This window comes from Bos mutus, unplaced genomic scaffold (genome assembly GCF_027580195.1).
Source record: "Bos mutus isolate GX-2022 unplaced genomic scaffold, NWIPB_WYAK_1.1 CTG565, whole genome shotgun sequence".
Lineage (NCBI taxonomy): Eukaryota > Metazoa > Chordata > Mammalia > Artiodactyla > Bovidae > Bos > Bos mutus.
Genome location: NW_027220046.1, coordinates 13,806 through 29,314, shown reverse-complemented (window position 1 = coordinate 29,314; position 15,509 = coordinate 13,806). Strand labels below are relative to the sequence as shown.

At 39.9% G+C, this 15,509-nt stretch overlaps 1 long non-coding RNA gene across 1 annotated transcript; it reads left to right on the top strand.

The window, feature by feature from the left end:
- Positions 1 to 563: 563 nt before the first annotated feature.
- Positions 564 to 15,480, top strand: LOC138987063 (uncharacterized). The gene is made up of 4 exons (XR_011463523.1): positions 564 to 604; positions 1,274 to 1,368; positions 10,377 to 10,524; positions 15,390 to 15,480. It is a non-coding gene; the product is annotated as an uncharacterized lncRNA (long non-coding RNA).
- Positions 15,481 to 15,509: the final 29 nt, after the last annotated feature.

The window sequence follows — 15,509 nt, the reverse complement described above, 5'->3', positions numbered from 1 at the left end:
CCCCCTGGAAGCCTCAGGTATTGCTCTCCAGGCCGTTGTCTGACTAAACAAGGCTGCCACAAAAGTTATTACTCCATCTTTCAGTCTACTTGGATTTGCATTGAAATACATTAGCAAAGAGCTGACTCATTTGAAAAGACCCTGATGTTGGGAAAGATTGAGGGCAGGAGGAGAAGGGGACGACAGAGGATGAGATGGTTAGATGGCATCACCAACTCAGTGGACATGAGTTTGGGTCAACTCCTGGAGTTGGTGATGGATAAGGAGGCCTGGCATGCTGCGGTTCATGGGGTTACAAAGAATCAGACATGACTGAGTGACTGAACTGACTGACATTACATGTGGGGAGCAGTGTCTTCTGGGAAAAAGGGGATCTGTTTTAAAGATATTAAAATGTATCATGCCCTCCCCTGACCTATGGTCATCTGGGGTGTGGGGCTTGGTGCAGACCTGAGCCGGAAGGACCGTCTCTGTGTTCTGGAGCCTTTCTATCCCCCATGCTAGTGAGTGGTGGTTTGAGGGCTCAGTAATGTCAGTGTGTGAATGATTGCTGTTTCCTGTTCCAGGTTGCCTACATCCTGCAGGACTGGTGGCTTGCACTCTGGTGAGTGATTCCTGGTCTGACCCAAAGTGCTGAGAAATTGGGCCGGGGTGGGGCTTGTTTAACCTCCATTTACGACCATCCAGTAATTTCCTCGAAGAAAAAGTAAACTTCTTGTGGGTGGAGTGTGATCACCACGTGGTCTCTCCCCATGTTCCTCTCTTTAGCAGCTTCTTCACAGACAATTTGTTTTCTTTTTTTGCTTTTGAACTTTTTGTTTTGTATTGGAGTATAGCCAGTTAACAATTTTGTGATGGTTTCAGGTGAATAGTGAAGATACTCAGCCATACATATGCATGTATCCATTCTACACTGTCCCCTTCCTATCCAGGCTGCCACATAACATTGAGAGAGTTCCATGTGCTATACAATAAGTTCTTGTTGGTTATCTATTTTAAATATAGTGTGTGCATGGCCATCACAAACTCCCTAACTATCCCTTCCCCTCCAGCAACCATAAGTTCATTTTCTAAGTCTCTCTTCACAGACAGTTTTGAGAACTGAAAATCATCATTCAGATTTTTAAAAGGGAGACACACAGAGGGTCTTGTGAGCTGGGAAACACTTTCCAGCATGAAACATGTTTCTCAAATTGAGGTAATTTTTTTTTTAACATTTGTGTAAATTCTATGTTTATGTATAGTGTAATATTTTTTCTTCCCTGTTCCATAGGGCGAATTTACAAATTAACCTGTATTCTGGGGCATTAGTAAAAGAAGATGTAGATGTGATGCTCCTTCTGAACTGGTGCTTAAGAGTTTATTCAGGTAAAGTTGACTCATCTGCTCTATTATATCAGAGTTTAAGGTACTTACAATGAGTCTGTGAGCAATGAGGGCTTCCAGAGTAATTTAGTAATGTCTTAACAGATTAACTGTCTGAGTTGCATTTACTCTGAGAATTGATTAGAATAATTATTTTAAAGACCTACTAGAAGAAAAGGGGTTGAATGAAGACTCTTAATTTACTCTGCACTGGATGTTGGTGGTTAAACCAGGATTGCACATTCAGCAAGTCAGCCACTGGAAATGCGTGGCAATTGTTTATTCTAATAGGTTGTTTTAGCTAACTCTGATATTGTTATATGGATGGGCAAGGGGATTAGAAATGGATCCCCACCCTGTGGTTCAGGTTGTTCCAATTCTGTCCAAATAAGCCTTGGCTTTTATTGATCTTAGATGAAAATCTCTGGCAGCATGGGCCCCAAATAAAAGCATTATTGCCTCCCAGGTATGAATACTTCCCTTCACCACACTGCTAATCACTAATTACTTGAGAAGCTAAGCAGGGGGAATCCAGTGTCTGGGATTAGATTCCCTCTCTTTCTTACCTTGAGATTAGTATTATCTCCTTCTCAACTGTGTGATTATTTTAACAATTGGCTTTCCAGACTAATATTAACATGACTGTCTCTATTCACAAGAATGTTTAGAATATATATAGCATTAAATACTATTTAAAGCATATGTTCACCTAAAATTTTAAATATATTCTTTATCCATTCATCTGTTAATGGACATTTAGATTTCTTCCATGTCCTGGCTATCATAAATAGTGTGGCTATGAACATTGGGTTCATGTCTCTTTTTGAATTATGGATTTCTCAGGGTACCCGCGTAGTAGGATTTCTGGGTCATCAGTTCAGTTCAGTCGCTCAGTCATGTCTGACTCTTTGCAACCCCTGGACTGCAGCATGCCAGCCCTCTTTGTCCATCATCAACTCTAGAAGTTTACCCAAAATCATGTCCATTGAGTGGGTCATGCCATCCAACCATCTCATCCTCTGTTGTCCCCTTCTCCTCCCTCCTTCAATCTTTCCCAGCATCAGGGTCTTTTCAAATGAGTCAGTTCTTTGCATAAGGTGGCCAAAGTATTGGAGTTTCAGCTTCAATATCAGTCCTTCCATGAACACTCAGGAGTGATCTCCTTTAGGATGGACTGTTTGGATCTCCTTGCAGTCCAGGAGACTCTCAAGAGTCTTCTCCAACACCACGGTTCAAAAGCATCAATTCTTCAGTGCTCAGCTTTCTTTATAGTCCAACTCTCACATTCACATATGACTAATGGAAAACCATAGCCTTAACTAGATGGACCTTTGTTGACAAAGTAATGTCTCTGCTTTTTAATGTGCTGTCTAGGTTGGTCATAACATTCCTTCCAAGAAGTAAACATCTTTTAATTTCATGGCTGCAGTCACCATCTGCAGTGATTTTGGAGCCCCCAAAAAATAAAGTCAGTTACTATTTCCACTGTTTCCCCATCTATATGCCATGAAGTGATGGGTCTGGATGCCATGATCTTAGTTTTCTGAATATTGAGCTTTAAGCCAACTTTTTCACTCTCTTCTTTTACTTTCATCAAGAGGCTGTTTGTTTCTTCTTCACTTTCTGCCATTAGGGTGGTATCATCTGCATATCTGACATTTTTTATATGTTCTCCCAGCAATTGATTCCAGTTTGTGCTTCCTCCAGCCCTGCATTTCTCATGATGTACTCTGCATAGAAGTTAAATAAGCAGGGTGACAATATACAGCCTTGACATACTCCTTTTCCATTTTGGAACCAGTCTGTTGTTCCATGTCCAGTTCTAATAGTTGCTTCCTGACCTGTATACAGATTTCTCAAGATGCATGTCAGGTGGTCTGGTATTCCCATCTTTTTCCAAATTTTCCAGTTTGTTGTGATCCACACAGTCAAAGGCTTTGCAATAGTCATTAAAGCAAAAAATAGATGTTTTTATGGAACTATCATGCTTTTTTAATGATCCAGTGGATGTTGACAATTTGATCTCTGGTTCCTCTGCATTTTCTAAAACCAGCTTGAACATCTGGAAGTTCACAGTTCACGTATTGTTGAAGCCTGGCTTGGAGAATTTTAAGCATTACTTTACTAGCATGGGAGATGAGTGCAATTGTGTTTGGCATTTCTTTCTTTGGGATTGGAATGAAAACTGACCTTTTCCAGTTCTGTGGCCACTACTGAGTTGTCCAAATTTGCTGGCATATTGAGTGCAGCACTTTCACAGCATCATCTTTCAGGATTTGAAATAGCTCAACTGGAATTCCATCACCTCCACTAGCTATGTTTGTAATGATGCTTTCTAAGGCCCACTTGACTTCACATTCCAGGATGTTTGCCTCTACATGAGTGATCACACCATCGTGATCATCTGGGTCATGAAGATCTTTTTTGTACAGTTCTTCTGTGTATTCTTGCCACCTCTTCTTAATATCTTCTGCTTCTCTTAGGTCAATACCATTTCTGTCCTTTATTGAGCCCATCTTTGCATGAAATTTTCCCTTGGTATCTCTAATTTTCTTGAAGAGATCTCTAGTCTTTCCCATTTTATTGTTTTTCTCTATTTCTTTGACTGATCACTGAGGAAGGCTTTTTATCTCTCCTTGCTATTCTTTGGAACTCTGCATTCAGATGCTTATATCTTCCCTTTTCTCCTTTGATTTTCGTTTCTCTTCTTTGCACAGCTATTTGTAAGGCCTCCTCAGACAGCCATTTTGCTTTGTTGCATTTCTTTTCCATGAAGATGGTCTTGCTCCCTGTCTCCTGTACAATGTCACAAACCTCCATCCAGAGTTCATCAGGCACTCTGTCTATCAGATCTTGTCCCTTAAATCTATTTCCCACTTCCACTGTATGATTGCAAACGATTTGATTTAGGTCATACCTAAATGGTCTAGTGGTTTTTTCTACTTTCTTCAATTTAAGTCTGAATTTGGCAATAAGGTGTTCATGATCTAAGCCACAGTCAGCTCCCAGCCTTGTTTTTGTTGACTCTATAGAGCTTCTACATCTTTGGCTGCAAAGAATATAATCAATCTGATTTTGGTGTTGGGCATCTGGTGATGTTTGCTATGACCAGTGCATTTTCTTGGCAAAACTCTGTTATCTTTGCCCTGCTTCATTCCATATTCCAAGGCCAAATTTGCCTGTTACTCCAGGTGTTTCTTGACTTCCTACTTTTGCATTCCAGTCCCCTATAATGAAAAGGACATCTTTTTTTTGGGTGTTAGTTCTAAAAGGTCCTGTAGGTCTTCATAGAACCATTCAACTTCAGCTTCTTCAGCATTACTGGTTGGGGCATAGACTTGGATTACTGTGATAGTGAATGGTTTGCCTTGGAAACAAACAGAGATCATTCTGTTGTTTTTGAGATTGCATTCAAGTACTGCATTTTGGAGTCTTTTGTTGACCATGATGGCTACTCCATTTCTTCTGAGGGATTCTTGCCCACAGTAGTAGATATAATGGTAATCTGAGTTAAATTCACCCATTCCAGTCCATTTTAGTTCACTGATTCCTAGAATGTCGATATTCACGCTTGCCATCTCTTGTTTGACCACTTCCAATTTGCCTTGATTCAGGAACTTGACAATGTCTTATTCAATATTGTTCTTTACAGCATTGGACCTTGCTTACATCAGCAGTCACATACACAACTGAGTATTGTTTTTGCTTTGGCTCCATCCCTTCATTCTTTCTGGAGTTATTTCTCCATTGATCTCCAGTAGCATATTGAACACCTACTGACCTGGGGAGTTCCTGTTTCAGTATCCTATCATTTTGCCTTTTCATACTGTTCATGGGATTCTCAAGGCAAGAATACTGAAGTGGTTTACCTTTCCCTTCTCCAGTGGGCCACATTCTGTGGGAAATAGATGGGGAAACAGTGGAAACAGTGTCAGACTGTATTTTGGGGGGCTCCAAAATCACTGCAGATGGTGACTGCAGCCATGAAATTAAAAGATGCTTACTCCTTGGAAGAAAAGTTATGACCAACAAAGATAGCATATTCAAAAGCAGAGACATTACTTTGCCAACAAAGGTCCGTCTAGTCAAGGCTATGGTTTTTCCAGTGGTCATGTATGGATGTGAGAGTTGGACTGTGAAGAAAGCTGAGCACTGAAGAATTGATGCTTTTGAACTGTGGTGTTGGGGAAGACTCTTGAGACCCTTGAGACCCTTGAGCCCCTTGGTCTGCAAGGAGATCCAACCAGTCTCTTCTGAAGGAGATCAACCCTGGGATTTCTTTGGAAGGAATGATGCTAAAGCTGAAACTCCAGTACTTTGGCCACTTCATGCGAAGAGTTGACTCATTGGAAAAGACTCTGATGCTGGGAGGGATTGGGGGCAGGAGGAAAAGGGGACAACAGAGGATGAGATGGCTGGATGACATCACTGACTCAATGGACATGAGTCTGATTGAACTCCGGGAGTTGGTGATGGACAGGGAGGCCTGGTGTGCTGTGATTCATGGGGTCACAAAGAGTTGGACACGACTGAATGACTGAACTGAACTGAATCTGGTGATGTCCATGTGTAGAGTCTTCTCTTGTGTTGTTGAAATAGGTGTTTGCTATGATCAATGTATTCTCTTGGGAAAACTCTATGAGCCTTTGCCCTGCTTTATTCTATACTACAAGGCCAAATTTGCCTATTACTGCAGGTGTTTCTTGACTTCCTACTTTTGCATTCCAGTCCCCTATAATGAAAAGGACATCTTTTTTGGATGTTAGCTCTAAAAGGTCTTGTAGGTTTTCATAGAACCATTCAACTTCAGCTTCTTCAGCATTACTGGTTGGGGCATAGACTTGTATTACCATGATACTGAGTGGTTTGCCTTGGAAATGAACAGAGATCTCTCTGTCGTTTTTGAGATTGCATCCAAGTACTGCATTTTGGACTCTTTTGTTGACTCTGATGGCTACTCCATTTCTTCTGAGGAATTCTTGCCCACAGTAGTTGATATGGTGGTCATCTGAGTTAAATTCTCCCATTCCAGTCCATTATAGTTCACTGATTCCTAAAATTTCGACATTCACTCTTTCCATCTCCTGTTTGACCACTTCCAATTTACCTTGATTCATGGACCTAATATTCCAGGTTCCTATGCAAAATTGCTCTTCACAGCATTGGACTTTGCTTCCATCACCAGTCACATCCACAACTGGGCTTTGTTTTTTCTTTGACTCCTTCTCTTCATTCTTTCTGGAGTTATTTCTCCACTGATCTTCAGTAGCATGTTGGGCACCTACCGACCTGGGGAGTTCATCTCTCAGTGACCTATCCTTTTGCCTTGCTGGGTCATATGGTAGTTCTATTTTTATTTTTTTAAGGAATCTCCATACTGGAAAAGCAGACTACCTTACCTGCCTTCTGAAAAACCTGTATGCAGATCAAGAAATAACACTTAGAACCAGACATGGAACAATGGATTGGTTCCAAATAGGGAAAGGAATACATCAAGGGTGTATATTGTCATCTTGTTTATTTAATATGTGCAGACTATATCATGTGAAATGCCAGCCTGGATGGCTCACAAGCTGGAATCATGTTTGCCCAGAAAAATAACACCTCAGATATGCAAATGACACCACCCTTAGGTCAGAAAGCAAAGAGGTACTAAGAAGCCTTTTGATGAAGGTGAAAGAGGAGAGTGATAAAGCTGGCTTAAAAGTCAGCATTCAAAAAATGAACATCATGGTATCCAGTCCCATCACTTCATGGCAGTTAGATGAGGAAAAAATGGAAATAGTGATAGACTTTATTTTCTTGTGCTCCAAAATCACTGCAGATGGTGACTGCAGCCATGAAATTAAAAGATGCTTGCTCCTTGGAAGAAAAGATATGACAAACCTAGCCTGCACATTAAAATGCAGAGACATTACTTTGCTGACAAAGGTCTGTATGGTTAAAGCTATGGTTTTCCCAATAGTCATGAACAAATGTGGGAGTTGGACCATAAAGAAAGCTGAGCACAGAAGAATGGATGCTTTTGAAGTGTTGTCCTGAACAAGACTCTTGAGAGTCCTTTGGACTGCAGGGAGACCAATCCAGTCAACCCCAAAGGAAATGAACCCTAAATATTCATTGGCAGGAGAGATGCTGAAGCTGAAACTTCAGTACTTTGGCCACATCATGTGAAGAGTTGACTCATTGAAAAAGACCTTGATGCTGGGAGGGATTGGGGGCAGGAGGAGAAGGGGACGACAGAGGATGAGATAGCTGGATGGCATCACTGACTCAATGAACATGAGTTTGAACAAACTCTGGGAGATAGTAAAGCATAGGGAAGCCTGATGTGCTGTTATTCACGGGGTCACAAAGAGTCAGACACAACTGAGTGACTGAACAAGAACAATACTCCATAGTGTCTGTATCAATTTACCTTCTCACCAACAATGCAAGAGGGTTCCCTCTTCTCCACACACTCTCTCACCTTTATTGTTTCTACATTTTTTGACGAGGGCCATCCTGACTGGTTCGAGATGATAGCTTTGTAGTTTTGATCTGCATTTCTCTAATAGTGATGTTGAACATCATTTTATGTGCCTCTTGGCCATCTGGGTGTCTTCTTTGGAGAAATGTCTCTTTAGGTCTCCTGCCCATTTTTTGATTGGGTTGCTTGTTTTTTGAATATTGAGCTGCATAAGCTGTTTGTATATTGTGGAGTTTAATCCCTGGTCAGTTGCTTAGTTCACTCTTATTTTCTCCCATTCTAAGGGCTATCTTTTCATCTCATTTATGGTACATATATACACTGGAATATTACTTATCCATAGAAAGGAACAAATTTGGGTCATCTGTAGAGATGTGGATGGACCTAGAGTCTGTCATACAGAGTAAAGTAAAAGTCAAGTAATCGCTCTTTTTATATAAGCCAAAAATATGCTTATATTAATGCATATATATGAAATCTAAAAAAAAATGGCACAAAAGAACCTATTTTCAGGGCCAGGAATAGAGTTGTAGATGTAGAGTATAGATGTGTGGACACAGAGGGTGGGGTGCGGAGGAGGGAAAGATGAATTGGGAGATTAGGATTGCCATATGTACACCAGCATGTGTGAGACAGATAGCCAGTGGGAAGCTGCTGTGTAGCACAGGGAGCTCAATTCAGTGCTTTGTGATGACCTAGAGGGGAGGCATACAGGGAAGGGAGGTCCAAGAGGGAGGGGATATATGTATACATATAGCTGATTTACTTCATTGTACAGCAGAAGCTAACACAACATTGTAAAGCAGCTCTACCCCAATAATTTTTTTAAATAAATAAAAACTGAAATAGTCTCACAGGAAATGCTTCTATAAAGCTTTTACCGAGAGCGAGTTATATAAAAGTGCACTCGTTGAAATTTGGTGTTTATTTTGCTGATCACTTGCTAAGAAATTTGAATCCATTGGCTAACTAACTTCTGAATTCGTGAATTATGGGGGCTTAAAGAAGAAGGAAGGGATTCTGTTTCACATTCATTTTGGATGGTGGGTCAAGGCAAATGCCTGTTGATGGAATTCAGGAATTTGAACAGCTTTCAGAATTTAAATAACACTGATGTATCAGATGACTGGAAAAACAGTACTTGAGGGAACAATTATTATAGAAGTTATCCCCACTGTATTTAGCACTGTGAGTTAAAGAGATGTTCAGAGGGCTATTTTAATTTTTATATGCATGGTAGTGCTCATTTAGATTATTGATTAAACAAATGTAAATGATTGTATTTATTTACAAGTGTTTTGAAAGTGAAAGAGTTAGTCGCTCAGTCGTGTCCAACTCTTTGGACAGGACTGTAGCCTGCAAGTCTCCTTTGTCCATGGACAAGAATACTAGAGACGGTAGCCATTCCCTTCTCCAGGGGATCTTCCCAACCTAGGGACTGAACCCAGGTCTCCTGCATTGCAGGCAGATGCTTTATTCTGAACTGAGCCCCCAAACACTTAGTGAGAGATTAGGTACTTGTTTAGATTTACTATCTCATGTCAAAATATAATCTGTAGTTTCTTGCAATTCAGTTATTTAAGAGATTGTCCACTTGCAACTTAACATTGTCTTTTCATACTCTTTAAAGCTACTTGGGCATAGAAGTAGCTACTTTATTTTAAATATTTTAAATTTTTATTAATTTTTATTACAGTATAGTTGCTTTCCAATGTTTTGTTAGTTTCTACTATACATCAGAGTGAGACAATTATATATAAATATCCTCTCTTTTTTGGATTTCCTTCCTATCTAGGCCACCAGAGAGCTTTGAGTAGAGCTCCTTGTGCTATACAGTAGGTTCTTAAGAAGCTACTTTACATGGAAATAAATTTCCTTGTAAATTACAAGGAAGTGGTAAATCATTTCTCTTGTTCCCTGCTAACTCACATGCTGATACCAAAGCATACCTCAGTTTTAGCTTATGGAACATATTGTAAATTGTGAGATTTGAAATGCAGAGAAAGGAAGATCAACTACTTTTTATAATTATCTTTCTTGTGAGTTTTTATTAGAATTTGTAATTGACTTAGGAAAGCCTAGACTGAAACTATAGTTTACACATGAATTTTTTTTTCCTCTGTGTTGTTTCTTTAAGTGAGAGGAAAACAGATTTTTATATTTTTCTTTATAAATGTATTTTGTGAAAACATTTCTTTATAAATGCTCCCCATCTCTGGGATTCTTTTGGAGTGGGTTGCCATTTCCTTCTCAATGCATGAAAGTGAAAAGTGAAACTCAGTTGTGTCAGACCTCAGTGACCCCATGGACTGCAGTCTTCCAGGCTCCTCCATCCATTTTTCCAGAGAAGATACTGGATATATTGCCTTCTCCGTATATATGTACATATATGTTTTTTATTCTATATTCTGTATATGTAAATCTCTATACAAATTTTATTTATAGAATAAAATACACAGTATCTTTACAAACTGCCTACCATCTTTAGTGTCATTGAGGATAAGGCAGAGATCTTGTGCTGAGTAATGTTTATTTATTTCAGGGTTAACTGTGTCTACTGTCCTTTTTGGCATCACAAGGTCTCTGTTGATAATCTACATCTTTGTTAATTCTTCACAAACTTTGGCACAACAAAATATTGGAGTCCATTTTGAGAGCTCCCGTATTGTTCTTCAATAGCAATCCAATAGGTAAGTCAGACACCAAATTTCTCAGTGAATATGTTTTATTAACACATTTAGTGCCTAATTACATTTTCATATTTGAAAATGGAAGAGATGCTTGGAAGAAAATCATTGTGTGTGTTTATTCATTTTATACAAAAAGTTTCACTGATAATTTTTCCTATCAGAGAAAATCTGAATATAGGAGCCTGTAACCTTTTATTCCAATTTATGTGTCTATAAAGATAAATGAATGTTTACTTTGCAGGATGGTTTAGGAGTCCATTTGTTGTGTGGAATATGAAACACCCAGCACAAGATGCAAATGTGTTGACATGTTTTTGATAGGTGTTGAAATGTTGGCTGTGTTACATACTGTTAAGCTAACTAGTTAGGACCTTCTTCCAGGAACATCTCTACAGAAGACAGGCTGTGTGTTTCTTTCTTTCATTGCCCATCCATATCTGGGACCACAGAGCTCTGGCATGTGCTCATATTTTGAGTTTTATTTAAATGGTAATGGAAAATTAATTAAAATACAGTATCAGTGAAATGTATACATCCTCTTCAATAAAATCAGGCCTCTAGTTTTACAATGGACTTTTAATTACATTTAAGAGGTTGTGGTACATAGCTGGTGGATCTTCAGTATTAGTAAGAGTGTCCCCAAAGGTTTCCCAGTGGCTGCTTCCTCCATCCTGAGGCCTTTGACCTGTCTTGTTTTGGAAGATAGCCTCCTGACCTGGGTTCCTGTGAAGAGTTAGTGCATCAGCATACATGCCCATTCTGTTCAGTTGATTAGACTTGTGCTGAGGCCCAGGGTGGCTCTGTTTTTGCAGGTGATGATTGACAGGACCTGTCAAGTCAGGGATGTGACTGAAGGGAGGACAGGAGTAGCCTTGGCCTGGCCATCAATTAGCTGTGTGATCAAGGCCAAAGTAGGTAGATACTACTGGGCAGGCAAATCTCAAGGCAGGATGTTGTCATGGTTATAAGTATGGACTCTAGAACCAACTTCCTGGGTTTAGTCCTGGTGCTAGTTACTAATAGTAATAGCCAGTCATAGTTGTGTTAATACTTATGTGCTAGTTATTTAATTTCTCTGTGTCTTGATTTTCTTACCTGTAAAATGAGAATACTATTCACACACTTAGCAATATCTTGATGTTGTGGGCATTAAGCAGGTTAATGCATTATCACACAGCACATGGTCAGTGCCTAATGAACCTTAGTGAGGATGACCACATAGTGTCTGGGAACTTTCTCAGTGGGAATAACCACTGCCCTTCCTGTTTCACAAGACTGTTGCAAGGATTAAATAAGACTGTTTAGGGCAGCACCTTGTACAGATTTATTCAACACATGTTGTTTAGTGCAGGCACAGTGTGGAGCACAGGATGGCAAACTGCAAAGGCTCACACAATCTCATCTTATTATGAAGCTGGAGTGAGGAAGTGATTGAAAGAGTCTGTGCTATTATGGCTGTGATTTGCTCTACTTTACCTGTTAATGTGAAAACTATAGTAGTAAATTTGGGAGCATAAAGTGAGACTGCATTTCTGTTAAGACAGCCTCTGAGCTTCTGACCACAGTTGACCAGGCTGTTTATGACCTGTAGGCCTCTCCAGATGCTGATTTATTTATTATTCAAGGATTTGGAGCCATGTTTAAGTGTTCAAGGTCACTAACCCTGGAGCAGTGGGCATACCAGTGTATCTTTCCTCTCCCTCCTGTATCTATTATCAGAATTTCATTCCTTCAAGAAAATAGAAGCCCAAATAAAGTACTGCAAAGATAGGTCCAAAGGTTTAGGGGCATCAATTATTTGCTCTTTTAGTGGTATATTAAATTGAACTCTTCCCTGTCTTTAATCTCAAAAGTAGAATTTGTAATAGATAATTTATGGTGGACTTTGTTTCTGGTATGTGATGTCATGAAGAGAGAACCACATATAGCAGTGTTACTGTTACTGAGTTCAAGCTCACTCTCCTCACCTCACAAAAGGACCAGTAAGACTCACAGAGGAGGTATTGAGGCAAGGAATAGCAACTTTATTTGGAAAATTGGCAGACTGAGAAGAAGGCAGACTAATGTCTCAAAATAACCATATTTTTGGGGTCTGGGTGCCTTTTTTTTTTTTTTTTTTTGAAAAAAGAAGGAAAGGAGGTGAGGAAGTAAAGTCAAAAGGCCATTAATCTTACAAAACAGGAGGATATTTATTAATGTCTTCTTTTCTGCAGACCATCCACAGGTGCTGAGGGTCAGAAAGTCTCCCTGTAAGCTGAAAAAAAAAAAAAACCCACTTTAGTTTAACATTCAGGCAGAGGGGCAGGGTTGCCTGACAAAAACAATGAATAGCAAAGGCTAAAGTCAAAGAAATAGATCCAACGTGGAGTCAAAATTGGTTCTTCCCTATAACAGTTCTTTTAATGGGCACCTCTGTTATCTGGGGCCAGTATCCTGTGCTTTCTCATCCTGAGTCTCCTCAGGGTGCCACTATTGCAGGAGTGGCTGCAGGGTCCTGATGGCTGCAGCATCCTTTGTTTACTGATATGGTGGATGGCATTTTTAGTTCATACCAAGTATTTACTAGAAATTAGTTCTTATCATCTAATCCTATAGCCTTCAGTATAGACTGTTGTTGTGGATTCTGAGAAAGGAAATAAAATCAATGATAAGTTACCCTTAGTCATTTAGTGATATTTGTGTTTTCCTGCCTACATACCTCTGATCTTCGTAGATGCTTCTTCATAAGTCTGTACTAGTCACACTTGGTACATGTCTGAAAATAATGACTTATCCCAGTAGTAAACTCATAACTTGGAAATGGTTAGAATCCACAGTTTCCCAAAATGTGAGGTGCTGTGAACAATCTGGATGGAAAAAAGTACAGAGGGGTTATAATTATGTTAATTTAAAGAGTATCACTTGGAAACTTAATCTTGATAACTAAAGCAAAATTAGTGTAACAATTAGGATTAACTTAGATATTTTGCAACTGTTTATTTACCAGTTTAACACTTGGAATGAGTCTTAGATGGGATGGATCTAAAAGGAGGGAGCATTCTAAATCCACCAACCCTTCTTGATACAATGACAGTATTCCCCCATTCTTTTAAAAATCTGGACTCTATTTCAACTGCCCAGACACTGCCATTTGGTGATATTTTTATTTCTCTTTAGGTATCATCCTAATGTCTCTTTCATTTTGCCACTGACATCAGCTTTTTTCATTTGAATTTGTAATATATTTGTTGTTTAATTGCTAAATCATGTCCAACTCTTTTGTGGTCCCATGGACTGTAGCCCACCAGGCTCCTCTGTCCATGGAATTTTCCAGGCAAGAATACTGGAGTGAATGCCACTTCCTTCTCCAGGGGATCATCCCCACCCAGGGATTGAGCCCGTGTCTCTTGTGTTTCCTGCATTGGCAGGTTGATTTTTTACCACTGAGCAATGATGGGAAGGCCAATATATCAAATATTTAATATATTTACTTCTTTTAGATTTATTTATTTATTTTTAGTTGCATTGGGTCCTTGTTGCTGTGCTTGGGTTTTCTCCAGTTATGACAAGCAGGGGCTCCCCTTCATTGCAGAGCTTGGGCTTCTCATGTGGTGGCCTCTCTTCTTGAGGAGCTCAGGCTCTAGGTGCAGGGGCTTCAGTAGTTGTGGAACATAGGCTTAGTTACTCTGTGGCATGTGGGATCTTCCCGGACCAGGGATCCAACTTGTGTCCCCTGCACTAGGGACACTGTACCACAGGAAGTTCCTAAATATATACACTTCAAAAATATGTTTTGATTTGTTTATAAATTGTTTATTTGAAAGCTTCTATCAGGGAAAAAAATGAATAATATCTTTTTTTAATTAATTAATTTATTTTACTTTACAATATTGTATTGGTTTTGCCATACATTGACTTGAATCCACCATAAGTGTACATGTGTTCCCTATTCTGAACCCCCCACCCACCTCCCTCTCCATCACATCCCTCTGGATCCTCCCAGTGCACCAGCCTGGAGCACCCTGTATCATGCATCAAACCTGAACTGGTGATTCATTTCACATATGATATTTTACATGTTTCAATGCCATTTTCCCTTATCATCCCACCCTCGCCCTCTCCCACAGAGTCCAAAAGACTGTTAATACATCTGTGCCTCTTTTGCTGTCTTGCATTCAGGGTTATCATTACCTTCTTTCTAAATTCCATATATTTGCATTCAGTTCAGTTCAGTTAAGTTCAGTCACTCAGTCGTGTCTGACTCTTTGCAAGCCCAAGCATGCCGGGCCTCCCTGTCCATCACCAACCCCGGAGTTCACCCAAACTCATGTCCATCGAGTAGGTGATGCCATCCAGCCATCTCATCCTCTGTCGTCCCCTTCTCCTGCCCCCAGTCCCTCCCAGCATCAGAGTCTTTTCCAATGAGTCAACTCTTCACATGAGGTGGCCAAAGTATTGGAGTTTCAGCTTTAGCATCAGTCCTTCCAATGAAAACCCAGGACTGATCTCCTTTAGGATGGACTGGTTGGATCTCCTTGCAGTGCAAGGGACTCTGAAGAGTCTTCTCCAACACCTCAGTTCAAAAGCATCAATTCTTCAGTGCTCAGCTTTCTTCACAGTCCAACTCTCACATCCATACATGACCAGTGGAAAAACCATAGCCTTGACTAGACGGACCTTTGTTGGCAAAATCATGTCTCTGCTTTTGAATATGCTATCTAGGTTGGTCATAACTTTCCTTCCAAGGAGTAAGCATCTTTTTAATTTCATGGCTGAAATCACCATCTGCAGTGATTTTGGAGCCCCCAAAAATAAAGTCTGACACTGTTTAGTATACTGTATTGGTGTTTTTCTTAAATGAGTAATATCTTGTCCTATTCTTGTAGGAAGAATTTTAAATCGTTTCTCCAAAGACATTGGGCATATGGATGACTTGCTGCCTTTGATATTTCAAGATTTCATCCAGGTAATTCACCATTCTTGTCAGAGTTCTCCCAGGGAGTAGC